The 13,563-nt window shown below is 39.3% G+C and overlaps 1 protein-coding gene across 2 annotated transcripts in view; it reads right to left on the bottom strand.

The window, feature by feature from the left end:
• Window positions 1–13,563, bottom strand: part of sema5ba (sema domain, seven thrombospondin repeats (type 1 and type 1-like), transmembrane domain (TM) and short cytoplasmic domain, (semaphorin) 5Ba) — a 92,767-nt gene that overhangs the window by 56,344 nt on the left and 22,860 nt on the right. The window contains exon 2 of one of the 2 annotated variants that reach the window (XM_066687420.1): window positions 11,728–11,788. The exons of the other annotated variant lie outside the window; for it this stretch is intronic. The gene's annotated coding sequence lies outside the window, so the exon portion shown is untranslated. The remainder of the gene's footprint in view (window positions 1–11,727; window positions 11,789–13,563) is intronic. 2 annotated transcript variants of the gene reach the window in all.

The following is a 13,563-nucleotide window of genomic DNA, read 5'->3' as shown; positions in this document are numbered from 1 at the left end:
TACCCTTGTCTGATACTGTGTTGTGCACAATTGATCCTAATAGGGATGGTGTGTGTGTATGTTAGGGGGGGGGGATACAGCGGTTCGAATACAACATAAATGACATTGGGGCATTCTGTGAGTAACAGAAACAGATACAAAAGAGAAGCCCTGGCAACTGTAGCTCATATATATTAGTTCACTACCAAACAGATTCATTATTCAAAAGAAGTACCATTTCAAAGGTGATTGTTTCTGCCCAGAAGGTTGTGCTAATTAGTTGGTGTACTTATAAGCAAGAGCAGGATATCAAGAACAAAACAACCAAATAATTAATAAAGGAAAGCATTAAAATTAATAATTAGAGCTTCATTACTCTTCGGTAAATCATCTAAAGCCCCCATGTCCTCACACAGCTAATTACAACTGGAAAGCCCAAAGGTGAAGGCCAATAAAAACACTGTCAGTTAGATGTAATAAGCAGGCATGTCTAACACTAACTGTTATTAATCCAGCTTTCCTGCCAGCTACCAAGGCCATGAATCCATCAGCACGGGGTCACTTCCCCAACCTTAAGGGCAAACCTGGAATTGAAACCCCTCAGTCAGCCGAAACAGGCATCATTCGAAACGACTCGGGTAGGCTGGATTTAATCAGCACACCAGAGAAACACCGTCTAATGCCTCCGCAGCTCGTCAACTTCCAGAAGCCCACATTAAACTTGGTAGAAGTGGCTGGCATCAGACTAAATCATCTTGACAATTCAGAGACCGGTCTCTGCCTCTGGATCCCAAGACACCCGCTGAGTGTCCAAATGTCTTTCAAGCAGCTCCGCTTCCTGACTTTTTTCTTTCCCCAAACCTATATCCGTTGCCCTTTCATCATAAAAATTAGGTCCATAATTCCACAGTAGAATCCAACAGCCTCGCGCTCCCCAGATTTACCACCCCCGTCACGTCTTTTCCCAGCGACACAACGACTCGCCTCCTAAATCACAACAGTTAGGGCCATTTGTGTCACCTCTTTGAAGGCGTGTGGCGGCCTGTAACTCAAGCAAGCAGACAGACGCAATGACTTTTTATTGCATTCTCACTGGTACTTGTCTGAAGGTCTTTAATTCTGCCGAAGCCTGTGCAGCCACACTCTTGAAGCGATACCTACGGGGAAATCGACAGGAATTTGTATCCCCAGTTATGACCGATCCATTTGTCAGATTCTCAGCAAGAGTCACACTCTTTAGACCCGAAACATTGGACGTTTGCAAATTAGTGTACATTCTTATGCCGTGGTAGAAATGTGAGCCGCTAAACAAAACCGCAGTGTGGGCCAAGGAACCCAAAATCGGGCAGTGAAGCTGCAAAGACATATTGGCATTGCACCGTGCAGACAGTAGGCGAGATCCATCTAATTATAATGACTGAAGTAATCACCACTGTCACAGAAAGAAACCATTTACTCTATAATAAATAGCCATTTCCTCCCCATCATCACAGTGAGTGTCACACGATCATCTGTTTCACTATCGATGCATATTGTACAGCTCAAACGCTCTACAGTCACTAACAACTACCAGGAGCTGTGATTGAGCTCTACCGTAAAATCAAAGCCTCTCTTTACAATGGTCTCAGGTTCTCTGCAGAGGGAATTGCTGTTCGGTGGAAATGCGCAGCGATAGAGAATTTTAAACGATTGCAGTGGCACGTCAGGGCCGGAGTGAATCGAAGGGGAAAGTGTGCCTCTCTTGGGTTTTTGGTTAATATACAGGGCAAACTAATCATAGTTACACTTTCTGTGTACTGGATTGCAGTCTATTACAAAGGAAAAACACATTAAAGAATAAACAAACTCATTAAAAAAAAGAGGCAGACCGCACCGGGAGTCCTGCCACTGCAGACTGGAAATAAAGTTAATCCCTGGTCTTTAACACATTATTGTTCAGTCCACACACTTCTGGTTATTTCAGTTTTGTATTTCAGATACCAAGATCTTCTCTTTGTGAATCTCCAGGAATTACTCACCTCGATATCTTGAATTATTAACCTTGATATTTGTACACAGACAAAGTGCATGGCTGCTGGTTTTTAATGTTGCTTGATTGTAGCAGGTAGGCGGCGTTTTGACGATTCTAAGCAATTTTGCTTTCTATTTGTCACAACACATTGATCGGTAAAGAGCACCAAGCAAGCTATTTGGATTCTAGTTATGGTCAAGTGATGCAATTTTCACCCGTCCCCAAGTCCTCTTTATTGAATTGCAGTTGAAAACATTCATCACTTTGAGCCAGTATTGTAGTATTAAGGGATTTTAAGTTAAACTTTATTAGAATTACCCAACAGAAAACGAAAGCTGTGGAAAAAGCCTTTGATTTAAAAACAATGATTCTCAAGCAATTCGTTTTTGCTTCCACTGAAATAAATTATCATTCTGTAAAACAAAAGTACTAGACAAGCTTTAACTAACCATGGTCCTTCTGAAGCCTTCTCTTCAGTGCCCACATTTTGAAGTGAACGCAAAAACCTATTACTGACACAGTATTTGAAAAACCCAATTAACTGCTTAGCAATTTATTAGCCTTTATGAGACTCTGAAGATTCTTTGCATTGCCGCTGAGCAGCAGTAAAGGTCAGCTCTTTGGATTTCTCTTCCGATTGATTCATAGCTGGTTCCCTTTCTGAACACCTCTTTTTGATGATAGAGACGGCTGTGATTCCATGTCAAGAAATACACCCTTAATGAGGCAGACATCCTAGTGTCATGGCTAGGATCAGACCCTGCACGTCTCCCCCGGGGTTTCAATCCCTAAGCCTGAGCGCTGATCTGCTGTTCCTAACATTTCTTACGAACAGAAGCCAGCAGTCGTGGGACTGGAGTTTTATTATTAAAAACCTCAAAATCTTTAGCATGCTCTCTATAGAGCACCTCGGGCTGTAAACACTGTGACGAGCTCTTTCAGCAGATCTCGTCTGAACCAACCCTGTTCCTTTTCATTGTATCCGTTTTTGAAGTTTCCACCTGCGGGGGAATGAACATGTTACATGTAATCTTGGGGCCAGAAATGGCTGTACTTTGCAGAGGTACAAGCTGGTATCAGTTAAACCACCGAGCGGAAATCTAGTGAATACTGTGCACAAAAGAAGGCTGCAATTATTTAGATTGAAGAGTTTACCATTAGGAAGACAGGTACATCTCCATATTGGCAATGAGGGGAAGTGATCCATTGCCTCAAGGACACTGAATCCTAAGATGAAAGTTCAAATCATAAAACTTTCTCTTCGACAGCAAAACATATTATAGAATAGGTCCAAAGAGTGAAATATCCTCCATAACACAGTGATTTCTATTGTCACTGCCATCCCTGAAATTAAAAAGACATTATGAACTTGTGCTGAGCTTATTTGAGGTCAGCTGCTTTGCTGTGTAGTTATTTTCCTCTTCCACACACCCAAAATAAAGGGTTGGATGCTGAATTAGTACACTGTGCTGCTTACTCAACCTAAGAGTTTCATACTCCCACATCAATTACTTCTTTTTCGATTGCACTTAGAAATAGGCTGTGTGAAATGTGAGAAGGTTGACATTTGGGTCGCAGCCCCGCTCAAAGATCAGTTCCCATTGCTTAAGATTTGCAAGTTCATTTTCATATATACATTTTCATCGCTCCGTTTTCTCTCTCCCTTTCTCCACCCGTAAGCTGTTCGAGACCTAGTCTGTTCCACTTGCTGCTACCGCTGTGCCAGTCGGTGTGAAATAGTGCTCCTGGAAGCCATGAATATGCAATCCAATCTGCTGCAGCTGTAGCACGAGTCTCCTACCTGCATTAACACTCTTCATCAATACAGTCAAACACCAAGGAGCTCAATACGTCGTGGGCTGCTGCAAAACAAGCCAAGGTCACCGGGGAACATATCCATTTCTTTCTACAGGAATTATTTAATTGCACTTTCGACAGCAGCTAAAAGTATATTAATGCAAAGCTTTGATTAACAGTGTACGGTTCCAGGCAGGCACTTAAGCTACTCCCCCTTCACAAAACTTGACAGCTATCAGAAATAAATATTATATATATATAATTTTAAATCACGACGAAGAAAATAGATCAAAAGAAAAAAAATCCCAAACCACTAGAGAAAGTAGAGGGATTTCTGAAGTATCTTTGGTGGGTTGGAGAGTCCAATTTATAGAGATTCTTCCCTGATTTACCGGATTTAAAACCTATATATCACCATACTATTAGTCACACTCAAGTCTGCTCTCCACCTGGCATTGTGTGGAGCTTGGTTTGATTAGGACTGCTCGATGAAAAAGCCTTCATTTCTATCTTTTTCTCGGAAGGTTGAAGTTGAAAACTCAGAAATCTACTACATGCTGGTGTTTTTTATATCAATCAATCAATTTTTATTTGTATAGCGCCCTTCGCAGGGTAGCCACAGAGCGCTTTACAGACTGGAAAACACACAACAAAGTACAGCAAAATAAAATACATAAATACATGATACATGAAATATCTGGGATATAATTTCCACCTCTGAGCATCTTGCAAAAAACAAAACAAAACGTACAAGGTCCTGCTTTGCCAGATTTCAAATGCTAAACATTCCCAAGCATTGCTTACCGGCACAGGCAATGTTAATTTTTAGACCTGTTAAACAGAGATGCCAGTATTTTATGGAATGGAAGCATTACATTTTGGGACTGAAACATTCCCCAAACTATGTGGAGGACAATCTCTCAGCAGTTGCATTGCATAAAAAGTGTAATATAATAGCACCATTAAATCCAATGAGCTGACAAGCACATTATCTGTTGATTTGCAACACCTTGGGCTTTTATTATGGATACCCGGTGTACACATTCAAAAATGAAAGGGTCAGTAGAAAACAAATCCTGATAAACACCATTATGAATTTGAAAACTGAATGCAATAACTAGGTTTACAATTTTAGTAATTTAGTAAATTTTTCTAATAAAAAATGTAATCTAGAATGCATGTCAGTTGAAACTAAAATAAAATGTAAAATATGTACATCAAGCCCGTATACTGGTTAATTTAATCTACAATTTAGCTACAAGACGGAAAAATCACCACCTCGCATAATTTTGAAGTTCTAGGTCTGAAAACATATTGGCTACGCATGTAAATTAAACATTGCTGTGTACTTTAAATACGGTACAACCAAACATTAACTATAATTGGAACAACATCTGCTTCCCATTTTAATGCAGTTGCGCTACAGTATTAGCGGCCCCCCAATTCTTTAATGCATGACCTCATCTTTATGCCAGTAAATCTGAAAATTAAATATGAACAATACTGTAATCATTTTAAAATAGTGGATTACAAACAGACGTGTAATTAAAACTACCTTCACATTTAGAGTTACAGGAATAATTTGTCAAGTTTCGATACCTTTTTAAATATTGTTGTTGTTGTTGACATAAGCAGTGGTCAATGCACTTGCATCATTTGGTTCTTGGTACTTTTTTTAACCTTTACTAAAATGACTGACCCAAAAAAAAAAAAATGGAATCCAATTTAGCACAGTTATTCCATGTGAATTAAAATGATAGGCATAGGAATAATTGGCCATTCCAGAATCCTGCCTCTTCAATTTAGTCACTAATCCTGGAGATGTCAATATAGACCTTCTTAAATTGCACTGGCAATATATTAGTTCCTTTGCTTACTGTCTAACAGTTATATTAATTGGAGTCCAACCAGCATGGTTATTATATAGACCTGGTGATGACTCCTCTCAATGAGCTCTTATTAGGTAATTTTCTATATACACACACATACAAACTAGCCTATATCTTGACTGTTTTACTAGAGGTGCAGTGAAATACATTTAATTGCCTAATCTAATTGAAAAACTGGATAAGTATTTTATAGTTTTAAGCATTAAATAGGTAGATAATTCTCAACCCCGCCATTCCAAAAATAGTAAAAGATGGTCATACAAAACATCAGAATAATTTGGCACTGTCTCACATTGACTTTATTGACCAATCGCCATCCAATACCACAGTAATTTACAGTGAACAACCCAAGTCCGTGAAGTCAACATACATTACCCCAAAACATTAGTCATGAAATTCAAAATGCAGTTTTAAAAACCAAGAAAAAGAGAACAGAACAGCAAAGAACTCATTATGCTCCTGTATGTAAATGGATGAAGGAGGCGGATGCCTGTAGGCAATTTCAAAGTACATTGATTAGTGGTATTAGGAGATGTAAAAATTAGATGCTCTTGAATGGTTCTGACCCACACACATACGTACATATTCTTTATTTCAGTACTTTAAGGTAAAAATAAAGACTTACAAACTGTCAGAATTACAATATTTTAGGAATCAACTGGAGTATAATGCATTTTCTTAAAGAAAACTCAAAACTGCTGTTTTTTGGCGAAGACATCACATCTTAAGCACTGAACAATTCTTCATAATCAATCCATAATGAGGATTTCAATTTCATCATCATTTTACCTTCTTACAGATGTATTATAAACCAATCTTGGGGACGAAACGAGACTGAAACAATCTGTGGTCCAGGAAAGCCAACACTACTGTAAATCAGATCCATATAAACAAACTACTTTGCACATGCGGGTAATTACTGTGCCTAACAATCCTGCCAGAAACTGAAGAATTCTAATAGGAATTGTGTTAAGCATGAAAATTGCCTCCGGAGACCCAATCACCTAAACTAACATCAATACTAATGCACACTGAGGGGAAAACGAAAGACAAACCAATATTTGACTAATGGAAGAATGCAAAACAAATCTAAAGACGCATATTAGTCATGATATTAATTAATAATATAATAATGTCAACGGAGTACCAAAATAGACTGGTAATTAGATATACATTAGACTTGAAACATGATACTTAGGAAGACAAACTCTTTCCTTTCAAATATTAACCTGGCTATGAACATTGGTGTCAATTTAGCCATGACTAAAATGTTAACACACTCGATGGCACAAATGTAGTACACATGGAAGAGTCCATCAGACCATTTATGGGGAGGAGAAGCAGTTGAAAGAGTCATTAAACCAGATGGATGAACTTCTTTCATATTTAATTTCATATTTTGCTCTCCCTCTAGTTGGCTGGTGATTTATTTTGACGGCATCTTCATTATGCCATTAAAAATTTAAATTATAAAATGGTCTATTTTCCCCCTGCTGTTCCCTTTTCTACAAAAAAAAATGTCTTTCTTCCACAACGAGATGTATTTGGTAGAGGATCGGCTGCTTCTATAATTAGGTAAAAAGATTGACACGCGGTTCTAATCCTTCCAAAATGATTAAGAGGCAACTACATCGGATTATGAAAATAATTGACAGGTTTTTGAAGTCGAGGCCATGTTTCCCACACATCCCGGGGAGGCAGCCGTTCTAACCATCTCCCGAACAATCTGCACTAATGAACTCGATTCAGCTTGTTTTCAATTAAGACATGGCCCTTTCTAACAAGCTGGAACTAAAAGTATTTCTTGTGGTCTGCAGATCCCTCTGCTGCAGGCGCAGACCACAGTATCAATGCTGCCTCTTAGGAACTTTAGGACTCACTGCCAGTGACAGGGTAATGAAGAGAAAATCGTGACAAAAATGTATCCGAAAATATTGTACCCATTACTGAACTGCCAACCTCCCCTTTTACCTTGAGGCCTATTGCCTATTCAGGATTAAAAATAGGTTAAACTTGTAATTTAGGGAAACACAAACTCTCCCCCCCCCACGCACGAATCGTCCAAGGGTGATTTATTATTCCTTTCCAATGTAGGAGCTGAAAGTTATAATTCTACAACCAGGAGAGTGCGGAGCAGCAGAGGAAGCGAAAATAAAGACATAACTGACAAGTTCATGTTAACTAAAGCAAAATCGGATTCAATCATTTTCTTTTTCCAGGCTGGATGTATGAGGATTAAAATCAGGGCTGAACTCCCAGAGAGATTTCCTGCGAACGTCAGCTGCCTCTGAAAGAATGTGTGGCGGCTCCAGAGCAACGTCAGTGGCGCTACGATACAGCCAGGTTCCCAAGGTGGCGGAGACTTATCGTTCTCTACTGCACACACAGCTGCCTGACAAGATCCTTCCAGGTGCACCCTGGGTAGGATGACACTTCTGCCTTCCAGAAGTACTTATTTACTGAAATACTTAAGTGTCATGAAAAATGTGCATCTTTACAAGCATTCAGTCCTTTCAACGTGAATGCAGAATACAAATATACTTAATATAATATATTAACGCAAACTCATCAACCCATTTTGATGTGTACCTGTAGTTATTACCATCTCAGGCATTACACATCATAACACACAATCCAATCCCCATGCTTGTTCATACCGTAGACATCCGACATTATGTATGAGATACTGTGCTTCTAGCATCGCTCTCCCCTAGACAGGATTCGGCAAAAATCATTATTTTGCCCCTGAACTTTTATACTTTCCTAGGACTTGTGCCTTCTAGCAGAGACTTGCCATTTTGGAAAGAGGGAAATTTTGACCTTGATATAAATCGCTCATGTGCAAAGGAGTGCATCGTGGTAAGGAACAGCCAGGGGGCATGCAGTTTGGGGAGGGAGAGGGGGGATGTGATCATCGAGTCAGCAGTAAACAATCTGGCCATAGGCTCTCAAAACTAAAAAGATACAGGCTCTATCACTTTGGCCATCCTATATTTCTTGAGATGTATGTTAATTAAAAACAAAGATGGCCAAGCTTGAGTTGAGGAAATGAATATGCTGAAGACATTGTTTGGGTCTCAAACTGTTGCACAACCAAAAAGACCAGCATATTCCAATAAACTAGAGTTTCACAGTCCTTTCTGTACATCACCATTTACAGACTTTAGCCCTCCACTACTGTTTCTAATTTACTATTGGCTTTGTTTTTATTTTTGTATTGAAGCCCTCTGTGTTTAGAAACCTGATCTATAAAAGACGTTCTACCCCAGTTCCCTTTTAGCCCATTTCTATCCAAACAGCTCTTCTCTGTCACGTTTAAATGGCACAAGATCTTTTAAACACACAGAGCACCTTTCCTCTCACTAACTTCACTCCAAGTTTTGCACAAGCAGCGTTTCTTCCCTTCGCTGACGAGATCAGCACTCCCAACGAGATCAAAGCACCTATCCCAGAAAATATGCTTCCATGCTAGGGTTCTTTCTTCTTTTAATATAAAGATTTACAAACGGTAAGAGGCAGACAATTTTTTTGACATTTTGCTTTCCGGTCAGTTCACATTTAGCTTTTCCAGAGAGCCCGTATAGTGAACAATATTACGCCTCTCTCTTGACAAGGTCAAGGACGACATTGAACAAATTCCCCTTTCAACGACTTTGATATAGTCAGGTAGTGACCCATATAATACAGTCTTTTGATAATCAAACAATAAATACTCTTGACAGCTCTACAAAGCAGACCACAGACATTCACAGGGGGTTGCCTGCTATGATCCCGTTGTAAATAACGATCACTTCTCTCGCTCTGATGTTTGACAGACACAAGATGAGTTCGTTGAAGCACCAGTCTTCCACAATTAGATCTCACTGAACTTAAGCCTTAAATCAGAAGCACACATTTCGCAGAGGCCAGATTAGAAAATGCAGTTCATTTCATAGAATAATTATTCTGAAATCCCCAGAATACCAAAACTTCATCTTTTTGAATTGTATGCCACCGCAACTGATTATATCTAGTATTTTAAGAATAAAAAAAAACTCTCATCTTAAATTATTTAAATGTTCCTTTCTCTCCAACCACATGATAGAGTCAAATAGCAGTTGTTAATTACAGTCTCAAAATAGAATAGAAAGTGAGCAACAGAGATTTTCAAAATCAAAAGATTGCAACTATATGTCCACTTCCAATCAATCTAGTTCCACAGCAGTCAAACGTTGGGCTCCTTGATGCATTGAACAGACCAATGAAATCCTTGTTTGCTTGCTTATGGGTTGGTTTGTATACCTAGACACTGAATGGAATAAATACATCCTCAGACAAAAAACAACTCCTCCACGGCCAAGAATATGGCAAGTTGAGCCCCTGCAAACAACATTAAGTGGAACAGTCAGGGTTTAGTGGCCTGCTAACCCACGATCCCGCTCGCCACAAAAGAAGCCGCAAAACAACTTCACCACTACCCTGTGTGGAGCAGCAAACTCAACCATGGGTCTGACAAGCATCCCAGAGACTTGACGCTAAACAGCCTCCTTGGTCAGGAGACGGAGAACGGGAACACATTTCCCATTGTGACATTCTTCCAATAGGATCCACTCCGTCGATTATTCTTACGAAAATTTAGAAATATTTTGGAGATTCCTCTCTTTGCCATTTTGAAGTTTTTCCTTTCGTTCCTACTGGTTGTTCCTTCTAACTGAATAGCCCTTCTGTGTGACTTGCCAAGTATCTGCCAATGGCCCCTCTCTTTTACAAATGAATAGGCACAGTTTAGCCACATTTAAAGGGACACTAATGTACCATGGCTGGACCACAATGCAACCATGGTAATTTGCCAGGGCTAATGATGCTACTTTAGTCTGGTCAGTGAAAACAGAATCTTAAATAGTCACACAGCTGCAATGTCCTTTTTATGTCTAGAACCTTTCAAATTTTAAAAAGGTTGTTTTTTCACCGCATTGCCGTTGAAAACCAAATATCCGTAAACAACGGTTAAAATGTAGCCATATATTGGTTTCAACTAAACTTACTAAGGGTTTAGAAGTACAAAATATACATACACACACATTAGACAGATAGATAGACATATAAAGAAAGTAAGGTCATTTTAGGAAGGTAATAGAGGAAGATTATATTAAAATGCTATTAACGCAACTTAATTAATACTTCAAGAGGAGATGTGTCTGAGAAACACATTTAATGAATCCAGTATCTCGGTCGGTTTCGATTGGAATGGTTAAACTTGAAAAGAAGGAAACTCTTCAAAGAATTACTGCAAGGCTTTAATCAAAGTGTAGGTGGATTTTGCAAGGAGGAATTAAACTGGATATTCACTCTTACGTGTGATCTTACCCCCTGCAACTATTGCCTGTTTCAAACTGGAACACTTTGGAGAAGGTTCTTCATTTTATCTTATATACATGTATTTTATATCCCCCCAGTCTATCTTTCCATCTCCACTGCATACAGACTAATTATAAAAAAGGAGCGCTTTTGTGTTTTGTTACCGAGGCGTAGAAGCATAGGCAGTGCTCAGAGAATGTAACTTTATAATATACATGGCTATTACAGATGTTAAATGCTTTTAAAAGCAGGTTAGATAATTTAATAGGAGGATTTTCCATTAAATTATCTTGAACTTCATTCTGAATGAAAAGAGAGAGAACTTCCTTTCCACGCAGGGAAATAAAGCAGCTTTTAAATCTAGTACTTCACCCACCATAGAAAATACACTCAGCAAAACATCCCCACAGACGCTCTGAACAAAGGAGAGCCAGCAAACAAAGAGAGCCTTGAAAATGACATTTGTGATGTTAATCAAAATAGTTATGCTTAGACAGAATTGGGGAAAAATACATCCGCTCCGGCGTACAAAGGAGAAAGAATTGATGAGGCATGAGAACTCTTAAACTGTAGACAATGAATGTAAAGCAGGCACAGGGGTTGTTTTTATTCTGAGGGGAGGGAGGCAGGGATTTTCCTAATAAAATAAAAATGAAAAAGATAAAAATCAAAATCAGAGGAAAAAAAAACAAGAACAAAAAAAAAAAAACTTACCAGGACTGCGTCACCAGCATGTCATTTTGGAGGTGAAACTCTGAAGTAATCCTGCAGAAACCTGGCGAGAGACAACGTGAAGACTCTTTTACTCCTCGACAAACTCAACACAGGGCTCAGCAGGATGTGACGGGCCGCGCGAGACACAACTTTCACCCGATAAACAAACCGTTAACTTTGTCAATGAGGAGCGTCTTTAACAATGCGCTCGGGTTTTGTTTCTCTCTTGTCCTGACCCTCCGTTCCTGGTTATAGCTCTTTCTGGTGCCTCATGGTGGTCGCATCACATCCCCTGAAGCTTCAATCAGATAAAACTGCTCATTTCCATCAAGCGGGGCAGTTGAAGAGACGAGCGCCGCGGCCCGTGTCAGACTGATTTACACCACGCTGAAGAGCGATTGCTTCTCAGGCCTCCGTTGCTACATTACAAATGGAGATTTTTTTTTACACTGAGGCTGGCTTTTAAATAGATAAGCATATGGAAAACAAAAGCAATGCCTGGTTTCTTAGGCAACCCTGTTCACAAAACTGGGCGGCTCTGCCTTTCTTGGGATGTTTTTGCTTCTGTATTGATTTTACTTCTTTAAAAAAATCCTGTGTCCTTAAAGGTTTTTATTTAACTAATTTCACTTGCCCACTTTTCAGAGAACTTTTGCTGAGAAAGTATGAAACATTAATAAATAAGTAGTCGTCTTTAACAACTCAGCCAACTGACGGAATAAAAATTCAAAAGATCAGAACATATTTGGGACTTATTTTCCATGATCATTAGGCTCTGCTAAAACCATTGCATTAAGACAACATGCCCTGGAATTGTACTGCCAGTTAATGCATAGGCCTAGTTCAATTAAGAAGGCTTCTGGGTTCATCAGGGTTTATCTTGTGACCAATAACATATTTTAAGAGCATGTCATGTGAAAATAAGTTGTGTATCAATGAGGTCGTGCTCTCACCCAAAACAGATGTATAACCCAGTAACGTACCCCACTTCATAAATAATCAATCACTAGGAATAAGATACGGCAAATGACAGCTAAATTGCTTTTACAACTTATAAGAATGAATATGAAAAGTCAAACAGTGCAGTCCTCTAGGATCTGATACCTAGATACAACAGTTAAGTTCAGAAAATATCCTCTCTGACATCCAGAGAAATTCCCCATGTTTATTTTTGCTTTCTTTGGCACCCAACACTTACCACAGTTTTTCCACATTAATGAGTTGCTGCACACAGCTAGGTTTAGCTTTCCCACAAGGAGCAATTATGCTTACAAAGTTGCATTTAAACCGTGAAAGAAAAACAGAGACCTAGCACATACCCAGAAAGACAACCTGGCGACATGAGGCCGCGAATTAAATCCAGCCCCTTTCCACATATACTGCGTCGATTATAGTGATGTCTGACACGGAGGGCAGTGCACACTCGTGTGAGCGTGTGGGTGTGCCCATGTATGCACAAGTGGGATTAGACTGAGGTTGAAAGACACCTGGTCATTTTTAACACTTAGGACACCTCATACCTTGTAACACGCCCCCCGTCTGCTCTGAAATAAATCATAGTGTCAAACACCTCAGTAACAGGAGGCAAAATTGAAACGTGTTGAGTAGTTTGACAAAACTGAAAACTGACATGTAACGGATTCGTTCTACTCGACTTTAGTTTCTCATAAAATATGGAAAGGCTCCGTCTAAAATGTGCACTTTAAATTCAAATGAAACCCCCAAATTGCAAAACAACGGCAGTAAACCGAACTGCTTGAGGCTTTACTTTGTTCTTAATTAGACATCATAATTCAGAAGAAGCTTTCCAAAGGTTTTCTTCCCAGGCACAAAAAG

The sequence above is a fragment of the Amia ocellicauda genome, chromosome 16, assembly GCF_036373705.1.
Source record: "Amia ocellicauda isolate fAmiCal2 chromosome 16, fAmiCal2.hap1, whole genome shotgun sequence".
NCBI classification, from domain to species: domain Eukaryota; kingdom Metazoa; phylum Chordata; class Actinopteri; order Amiiformes; family Amiidae; genus Amia; species Amia ocellicauda.
The sequence above is the reverse complement of the archived record's forward strand: the minus strand, read 5'-3'. Positions and strand labels throughout refer to the sequence as shown.